Source organism: Lathyrus oleraceus, chromosome 6, assembly GCF_024323335.1.
Source record: "Lathyrus oleraceus cultivar Zhongwan6 chromosome 6, CAAS_Psat_ZW6_1.0, whole genome shotgun sequence".
Classification (NCBI taxonomy): domain Eukaryota; kingdom Viridiplantae; phylum Streptophyta; class Magnoliopsida; order Fabales; family Fabaceae; genus Lathyrus; species Lathyrus oleraceus.
Genome location: NC_066584.1, coordinates 249,458,278 through 249,468,984, shown reverse-complemented (window position 1 = coordinate 249,468,984; position 10,707 = coordinate 249,458,278).

Below are 10,707 nucleotides of genomic sequence, written 5' to 3'. Positions count from 1 at the left end.
TTTCATAAGCGCCCTCTTAGGCCCCCTTTAGAGGGCGTTTTTTTTCCACAAGCGCCCTCTAAGGTCCCCTTTAGTAAACATTAAAATCATAACATACTGCGCGTTTTGTTATTTCACTCTCTGTTATTTTCGTTCTTTTTCACGTTAGGGTTCTCACTGCTACGATTTTCGCTACTTCTAAGGCGTTCTCCTTCCACCTCTGTTAGATCTACGACGTTTCCTCCTTCTATTAATTCGTTGTTAGCTGTTCGATTTTGACACCATAGGTATTTTTCTAATCTTCATATTACTTGGTTTCTCTTCTGACGTTCGCTATTGTTCATTTTTGGTTTCATTTTTCTTGGTTCATACATTTTTCTTGGTTCATTTTTCCCGAACGTGCAATCGAAACCGCGGGTTCAAACGAATGCATCCATGTATCAGATCCAGATCAACAGATCAAAGCCAGAGCGAGAACACTCAGTAATGCATTTTCACGCTTCTCACTCTTATACGAACTTCCAAGGAAAATCATGAGCAAATAACACGAATATGAATCAGAGCCCTATCGTCATCATCGAAATCCTATTTCGATTCGAGTTCATCATCTTCACCGAACCGGAATCGCAAAATCGACACCGAAATCAATTCGCGAATTGGAGCTCCGACGTAGTGGCTTTCCGGAAATTAGAGGTATTGAATTATTTCTTTGCTCCTCTTCAATTTCACTTCCCTTCTTCTGTTTCTTCTTTTTTGGACTCCTTTATCCCTATTGAATTCTTGTTGTTGATTTCGGTGGTTGCAGGTGGTTGTGAGTGATTGCAAGAGGTTGAAGAACAAGGCCTTGTACGAAGATGGCGGTGGCGTAGCAAGAAGATGAAGGTGAAGCAAGAAACAATGAAGCAGAGAGAAAATGAGGGTGAAGCAGAAAACAATGGAGCAGAGAGAAGGTGAAGGATTGAATTGCAAAAAATGAAGAATCCCCTCAAAGTTGCAGTGAGGTTAGTTTATATAGCATTCAGGAATCAGATAGAAATTAGGATGAAATGCATCTGAAATTCAATGGTTAGTTATAAATTCATTTCAGTTAGTTAGATATTTTTAAGTTAGTTGGAAATTGTAATTCACATGAAATCGAAATGAAAATTCAAATGAGATTTCAAATTGAGAATTTGTTTTAATCAGTTGGTGAGTTTGAATGTTGTTAGTATTAAGGGTCAGTAATTCTGTTAGTTCTGTTAGAAGTTATGCCCTGCTATTGTTAAAATAGTTCAAGTCAGGTAGAAGCAATGAGTTAATTGTTATGTTAGTTTCCCTTTTTTAAAATTGGAATTCTATTATGCTGATTGTTAGGGATAGTAATTCTCGTTGGTTCTGTTAACTTGCAGGTTATAGTTAAATTGATGGGAGCTATGTTGAGTCCGAATTTGATTTTACACCCATCGTTGAGCCCCACTCTGTTGCTGTCGGACCTGCTGCGTTGTTGTTGTTATGCAGGTAACCACTGGACTATTAGGACTTATGCTAGTTGTTAGAGATTATATTGAATATGGTAGTTTATATTAGTAATTACTGCATAACTGTTAGATTTAGCTCAAAAATATGTAACTGGTGTTAATATGATCAAAGTTAAGTCGATTCCACTAAACCATTAGTCATTATATACAGTATAAAATATGTTGCTTTTTCGAAATTGGTTTTTCAAAGGTCCTTGGATTGGCGGGTATCCGAATGTTAGCTTATGTTGAAATTAAAATTGTAATGTTTCCAGTTATAGCCTTACTCACGTTTGCGTGTCGTTGTGGTTTGAATGCAATTATGCTTCCATGAGACCGTCTTATGTATGAAGTGAACTATGCCTAACTATTGTTTGTCATGTTGTTTAATATTGATGAATTTTCCGTTAATCGTTAGTGTGAAGAGGATACGTAAACTGAAATGGTTTTGTTAATTCTTTTTTGGTGAAGTTAATTGAAAATGTTATGCTTTTTACAATGTTATGCTTTTTAGGTTCATGCTATTGATATTGAACAAAAAGAGGTTGTTGCTAAGAAGACTGCGGCTAGCAAAAAAAACATACATCTCAGAGATGCTTTTGCTACTTAGTTTTATTTCTTTTTAAGTTATGAATTGGTTGTATATTTAGAATCTTTAGAAGTTAAACGATTATATATCAGTGGATTGTTGTATATGTATGGATTGTTGTATATAAGGCTTGTTGAATGCAATATATGAAAAAGGGCTTCAAATTATACAGTTTTAGGTGTACTGCTTCAATATACAGGTTGTCTAAAATAAATAAATAAATATAGCGCTTTTAAAAATAAAAAATTAAATAACCACCCACTTTAGAGGGCGCTTTCCAAAATAAGCGCCCTCTAAACCCTTTAAATTTCCACTTTAGAGGGCGCTTTCCAGTAAAAGCGTCCTCTAAACCCTCAAAAGTTTCCATTTTAGAGGGCGCTTTCCAGTAAAAGCGCCCTCTAAACCCTTAAAAGTTTCCACTTTAGAGGGCGCTTTCTTTAAAAAGCGCCCTCTAAAGTGGCCCTTAAAGGGCTTAAAGAGCCACTTTAGAGAGCGCTTTCACCAGGAAAAAAAGCGCTGTCTTTACCTATGCCAGCGCCAGATTATAGGGCGCTTTAAAGCGCTGTTATAGGCCAAAAAAAGCGCCCTCTTTTCCCTTATTTGGCGTAGTGACTTCTTTCTGAATTGAATCTTAATCATACTTTGACCATATTTTGTGAATACTCATAACCAGTTAATTTCACTCACTCAATTGCTTTTGTGGCCTAAGTCCACTTCTTGATCAAGTTTTCATACATTAGCCATAGATCTCAATTATCTTAGTGGTTGATGTTAATCTCGCCTTTTGTCCTTAGTGATCGAACTGTAAGACTTCCATACTGAAAACAGGGTTAACCCCTCTAGTATGTCGAAGCTATTCTCACATGGTGGACTTGTTGTTTGTATAGGTTAAGTTTTCTCCCGTGGATAATGAAAGACCTTAAGGCTTTTGTTTAAAATCAATCCACTCACTTACTTTTGGAAATATTTTAGCCGAACTACGGCGTTTTGATCCTTACCTTCCATGGAAAGGTACGTAGGCAACGGGTTCATCCGTTCAAACACAAAAATAATAACTTGTACATTCTTTCTCTCATCCCTTCACTCATGTTTGCACAATAAATATTTCATAAACAAATAACATTTCATACAACAAGTTGTGAAAAGGGCTCCCTAGGAGTACCTAGGACGTTTTGGGTGCCTAACACCTTCCCATTAAGTAATTAACCCCTTACCCAGATCTATGATCTTTTCATTAGTTTTCTATGTGTAAAACTTCTTAGGCTTTTTGTTCGCTTTTTAGCCATTCCTTTGGATAAATAAAAGTGCGGTGGCGACTCTATCTTTGTATGCTTTGCTTTTGATTTAATCAATAAATCATAAAGTGACGAATACACCGCTACAGAAAAGTGGCGACTCTACTGGGGAGGGCACTATATCGTTTCCTTGGTGGTTTTGCCTACTTTTCACCCTTGTTGTATGATATTGTTTATTTGTTATATGACATATTTTTGTACAATTTGGGATTACTGTATTGATTGTAATGATTGAATTGCTTGATATACAATTGCTTGTTTGCTTGGTGATCTCTGTGAGATGAGTTCTATACCCGAACTCGAGTGCACCTTAGGATAGGAGAATGGCATAAACTTGTCAACTTGTGTGGAATTATTCCTTAGCAAGTTGACTTGCGAGTCCATTCACTTGGTGGAGGTCATGCTGGATTAATGATGTCACACAAGTTATTTGTGGTTAGGCATTATTCTTTCAATATGTGCCGTAGAAGCCAAGGACCTTAGTTTACCAAGCCCATCTTGGCCTATTTTTTAGGACGTAGTGCGGAAGTCGTTCAGATGTAAGATCTGATGCGATTGTTACGCGATACTACACTCATAAGAGTCTCTCTTGAGAATATTTTTGGAATACGAGTATTCGTTCCTCCGATAATATTCAAAAGATGGGATGATGACTATGGGAACCTCTGGTAGAACATGTTCGGCAGGTTTAAACCCTAGTACACTCCCTTTGGGTGGTTCTTAACCGAGACTCCATGCTCGTGACTCTCAACAAACCCGTGATTCATGGTTGAGTCGTTCAGACATCCTTAATATCAATGGAACTTGGGTGTCGATAAGGTGTAAGCCATAATCCACCAAAATGGATGATTGATATTAAGGATGATCGAGCCGGTTCATGTATCGTTAATACCAATGGAACTTGGGTGTTGATAAGGTGAAAACCATAATCCACCAAAATGGATGATTGATATTAAGGATGCTATGAGCTTTCCCATGACCTTTGTCTGGTGTGATTTTCTTGATCCTTGAGTGTGATTGTTGCATTCATACATTCATGCATTCATTTGCATTCATGTCATCAGAAAAATCAGAAAATTTTCAAGGAACTTAAAGGGTTTATTTGCAAAATTTTCAGAAGTACAGCTTTCGACAGCCCGATCTGAAAGAGTTAAGGAATCTGACATCTTATGTATTAGATCCCTTGGGTCTCAAAGCTCACTATGGGAAGCTTCTGCCTCTGTTGACTACTCAGGTTGATGAAGGGATGATGAATACTTTGGCGCAGTTCTATGATCCTCTGTATCACTGCTTCTCTTTTCCAGACTTTCAGTTGTTGCCTACGCTCGAGGAGTATGCTCACCTTGTGGGTATTCCTATTCTGGATCAGGTGCTGTTCAGTGGCTTAGAGAGTATTCCGACTTCTCGAGAGATTGCAGACTTGTTGCACATAGATGAATCTCAGATTGAAACGCATATGACCACCAAAGGTGGAATTCAGGGTCTTCCTTCTAATTTCCTCATCGCTCAAGCTACCGTTTATGGGAAGGCCATGAGTGAGGATGCCTTTGAGGCCATATTCGTGCTGCTCATCTATGGATTGGTATTGTTCCCCAACATCGACAAATTTGTGGATGTGAACGCCATTAGGATCTTTTCTGTTCTTAATCCCGTTCCTACTCTGTTGGGTGATACATATTTCTCTTTGCATCTGAGGAATGCAAAGGGTGGAGGAGCTATTGTGTGTTGTTTGCCTCTGTTGTAGAAGTGGTTTATTTCTCACTTACCGCAGACGGTCGCTTTCAAGGAGAACAAGGGATGTCTACGGTGGTCTACGAGACTTATGTCTCTCACTAAGGATGATATCTCTTGGTATGATCGCGTGTATGACACAGTTCAGATTATTGATTATTGTGGTGAATTCCCTAATGTGCCTCTTCTTGGTACATGTGGTGGGATCAACTAGAACCCTATCTTAGCACGTCGTCAGCTTGGGTTCCCCCTAAAGGATAAACCTCATAACATTCTGTTAGAAGGTGTGTTCTTTCAGGAGGGTAAAGATCCCCAAGGCCTGAAAGCCAGGATGGTCCGCGCTTGGCGCAAGATTCACAAGAAGGGTAGAAGTGGGTTGGGTCCGAAGAACTGCATTGCTTTGGAGCCATACACGACTTGGGTCAGGCAGAGAGCATCTGAGTATCTTATGCCTTATGATTATCCGATACCTACACCTTTGGATGTGGCTAGGCCTTCAACCCTCCCTAACCAAGGCGTAGAGGAGTTGAGAGAAGAAGACCTTTCACGCGCCTGGATCCGTGAAAGATAAGAGTTGCTTCAACAGCTTAAGGAGAAGGACGCTCTGATCGAGTTCCTCGAGCATCAGGTGATAGATGATCCGAATGATGCCTGGACTTCTCTGCTTCCTCAGTCTTCCAAATTCTGGAAGAGGAAGTATGATCGACTTGCTAAGGAGAAAGCGGATATGGAAGCAGCATATGAGAGGGAGATCAAGAGGCTTTGTGCATCTCGTCTTCCAGCATCTCGAGCTTCTAGGGATCCATAGGATGTTTATTTTCCTTTTCCCTTGTAATATGATTGACAATGTTGTACTTCTTTGTCTCGAATATATTTGATGAGATATTTTTCATATATGATTAAAAGTTTAATATTTCCAAAAAAATCTTTTGCAAATGATACCCTAAAAGTTCCTTGAAATAAAAACAAAGCATATGCACGAGCATTGCATGCATCATTTTGCATAAGCAGGTGTTGTTCTGGTCTTCTTGTCTGTGGCCTAACTTTGTGCTCTTCATTTATTTTGAAGACAAGCTGATGCATCGGTACTACACCCGAGCTAATTCTGCAAGAGTGATGGATCAGTTAGAACAAGAGAACCGTGAGCTGAAAGAGGAAGTCGCTAGACTGAGTGCTCTGATGGAGCAATTCTTGGCTGCTCAGAATCAACCGTCTCAACCACCTGCAACTCCTCCCAAGAGGACTGTTATTTCTGAGGTTGCTTCGTCAACAGTGCCAGCCGTCAGTGCCCACTTTGTGCCGAATGCCATGCCGCCCGGGTTTCCTTGGGGTATGCCTCCAGGTTTTATGCCTGATCTGCCTGCACCAACCTTTGCTTCCATGTCGGCATCTAGCCCGGTCCTTGCAATGCCTCCTCCTGTCGTGCATACCATTCCTAGGGTAGACGACACCATCTATCATTCTGAGCCGTCTGAGGGCCCAGATGTTAATGAGAAGATGGATGCGATGAATGACCAATTCCTTGAACTCCGTAAGGAATTGAAGACCCTTCGAGGGAAAGATTTGTTCGGCAAGTCTGTTGTTGAGTTATGTTTGGTTCTCGGTGTTAAGATACCCGTCAAATTCAAAGTCCCAGACTTTGAGAAGTATAAGGGGAACACCTGCCCGCTCAGTCACCTGGTTATGTATGCCAGGAAAATGTCTACTCAAACGGATAATGATCAACTGCTGATTCATTACTTCCAAGATAGTTTGTCCGGTGCAGCTCTTCGGTGGTATATGAGCCTTGACAGTGCAAATATTCGTTCCTTCAACGATCTTGGCGAAGCCTTCGTCAAGCAGTACAAATATAATGTTGATATGGCTCCTGACCGTGATCAACTCAGAGCCATGTCTCAGAAGGACAAAGAGACATTCAAGGAGTACGCCCAGAGGTGGCGAGAGTTGGCAGCTCAGATTACTCCTCCGCTGGAAGAGAAAGAAATGACTAAGATCTTTCTGAAGACTCTTAGTTCATTTTATTATGAGCGGATGATTGCAAGTGCTCCCTCTGATTTCACCGAAATGGTGAACATGGGGATGCGTTTGGAGGAAGGAGTCCGGGAAGGACGTTTGGCTAAAGATGAAGGCTCTTCTAAATGATATGGGGCATTTAAGAAGAAAGATGGGGAGGCACATGCTGTGCAATCCCATGTTAAACCTAGAAGACCCTCTGATAAGAGGAGGCCAGTGCGTCATCAGCACCAGGTGGCTAGTGTAGCACCTGTCTTCAGAGATAATTATCAGCATCAGCAACATTAGCAATATCATCATCAACAACACAATCAACAACAATCTCCTCAACTGTATCATCAACAACAGCATCGCCCTCAGCAGTAGGCTTACCAGCCTCGCAGTAATCCAACTGGTCAGAATTATGAAAGGAAGAAGATCACTTTCGATCCGATTCCTGTATCGTATACAGAGCTGTATCCCTCTTTAATAGAGCAGAAATTGATTACCCCAAGGGATCCTCCGGCTATACTTGTTAACCCTCAGTGGTGGTATAAGCCTGATTTACACTGTGTCTATCATTCTGGCGCTCCGGGCCACGATGTAGAGAACTGCTTTCAGTTGAAGACTAAGGTTCAAGACCTTATGAGATGCGGCATTCTAAGCTTTGAGGACTCAGACCCCAATGTTAAAAAGAACCCATTGCCCGAGCATGGGAAGTCTGTTAATATGGTCCAGGGTTGCCCTAGCAAATACAAGGTCAAATATGTAAGCCATATTCGACAGTCATTGGTCGAGTTGCATCGGTTGCTGTGTGATTATAGTTATTTGGAGCACGACCATGACAAATGCCGTATCTGCTCTGTCAACAGATTGGGTTGCCGCTAAGTGCGAAAGGATCTTCAAGAGTTGCTAGATGATGGGACTATTGAGATTCTGCAGAATAGAAACGTTGATGAGGATGAACCTGAGGTGAATGTGATTTCTCTTGTGTTCAAGATCCCAGAGCCTGTTGTTATCCGATATGACGGTAGCAAACAGAAGGTTTCCCCTTCTCTGGTCATCAAGCCCGCAGGCCTTGTGCCTTATTCTTCTGAGAAAGCGATTCTCTTTCATTACAGTGTTGTTGTTGTTGAAGAGGGGAAAGAAGTGTCGTTGCCTTCAACCTCTGTGGTAAATATTGCGGATGTGAGCGGGTTGACCCGTAGTGGTCGTGTGTTTTCAGCACCCCCGAAGCCTTACGTTGTTTCTGATTCTGCTGAGCGTCCGGTTGGGACTGCAGTGAATGTTCCGAACCCGGCACCTGTTGCCAAATCCTCCTCTGTACAAAAGACTCTTACTTCTTCTATTGGCCCTAGTGGCATTGTGAATGAAGAGTGTGATGAGATGTTGAGGCTCATCAAGAAGAGTGAGTACAACGTTGTAGATCAGCTTCTACAAACGCCGTCCAAGATCTCCGTGCACTCGTGCCACCCTCCTTCTTTCGCTGACCGTTACCAAAGGGATTCTTCGATCCAGACGACGAAGCATTTCCCTGTATCTTCCCCATTTTCAGCCAGCTTTCAATTCTCTCGCCTGCCACTACGATGTCTGCAAAACCAGTGACGGGACAACCCACCATCCTCTCAACGAAAGTCCCTTGAAGGGTACCCATGAACAGATCATACATCTCCCGATCTACCAACGGTGGTTGAACTCTGGCAGCCAACTCCCTCCACCTCTGTGCATACTCTTTAAACCCTTCATTTGGCTTCTGAAACATACCCTGCAACTGGGTACGGCTAGGAGCCATGTCAGCATTGAATTGGTACTGTTTAAAGAAAGCATCTCCCAAATCCTGCCAGCTCTTGATATCCGATGATCTCAACTTGGTATACCACTCCAGAGACCTACCAGACAAGCTATCCTGGAAGAAGTACATCCATAGCTTTTGATCCATGGTATAGGCAGATATTTTCTAGACAAAGGCCTAGAGATGAGTTTCCGGGTAAGAACTCCCATTATACTCATCAAACATGGGCACTTTAAACTTTTGTGGGATCACAATCCCCTCAACTAGCCCCATGTTTGTCATATTGATAGCCCTAGGAGAGGTATGGCTTTCCAGAGCCCTGATCTTCTCTGCCAGTACCTGAATTTCTTTGTTTGGCGGTTGAACACCGTATTGACCAAATTGCTCATTCAGCACAGAGAACTGATCTTTTTCCTTATCCTCCATAGCCCCAAAGAAAGGAGGGAACTGATTATCCTTCACAGGACCTGGCCCACCGCCCGCAGCGAAACCAAACCCACCACCATTGTTGATAACTACACCAGCAGTAGTTGCCTTCCTTCTGGGATCACCACCATCCCTAGAACTACCAAGACCATTGTTGGAAACACCCTCTTGATTATTGCCACTATTGGCAGCCGAAGCCCGCTCAAGCTTTTCCACCTTCTCAACAAGTGCCTTCTGCCCCAAGGCGAACCCTTGTATGACGTTGATCAACTCTCCCATCTTCTCTTTCAGCTCGAGAATGTCTGCGTTGGGTGAATCCATCAGTTTGGATTTGTTGCGCCTGGTAGGGTATCTGTGCGGACGAGCTACGTGCAAAGGGATGATTCTGCGTGCGCGAGCAATGATTCCTAAAACAATCAAACACGTTAGAAACTGACACCTGCAAAATAGAAGACAAGTTATTATGATTCATGCATGAATGCAATATCTATCCATATGAGGAACACTCTGTCTTTCGATCCTGGTTTCATTGAGACAGATAATAATCCGACAGCAACGTTCTGGCATCAATCATCTGGTTTTATCATACGGAGCAGAGAGTTATGATTTAGCAAAGATATCACTCGACCATGTGTGTGTTATGTGAGTGCGCACAGAAAAGCAAATAAAGCTTAAAGATCAATCATTGACTAATAATAACCACTGTATAGCAGAAGTGCACCACACATGCAAGAGTCATACATCAGGCTTGATACAAATCAATTTTACAAATCTCCAGAATTAGAAAGAAAATAGAAAGAAGTGAATTCCGTCAACATGTCTGACGGTAATCCAACACAGGATAATAACTGCAACAAAAGTCTAAACTGAAGAAGGTCCCACAGAAGGCTCTGCATCATCAACCATCTTGGTAAACATCACGGCGAACCTGAGCTCAGTGTTCTCCTGCTGAAGTTTTCCCACCTCTTTCTGATGAATCTTCATTTGTCGGAAATAATGGTCTCTCTCAGCAAGATAATAATCTCTCTCGGCCATAATCTTCGCTTGCTCTTCTTCCCTAACTTTCAGCTTTGTTTCCCACTCGGCGGTAAGGGCTTTGGCTCTAGCTTCCCTCTGAGTCTTCACAAGGATTTGTCTCCTCTTCTCATCTTCAATGACCTTCAAAGCTCTAGCCAACTTCTCCTTGGTAATGTCATGCTCCTTCGTGGATGACTCTAAAGCTTGATTGATCTTGCAATAATAAGCGGTATCTACCTCAAAACACTTCTCCTCAAGAGCATGTCTCTTAGCCTGGTCTTCTGCTTTCCCCTTGACTTCCTGATTAGCCATTTGAATCCTAGCAACAATCATTTCCAACTCAGTCTTCACTGCTTGCAGTTGATCTCTCTCCCTCTTCATCTCTAGAAA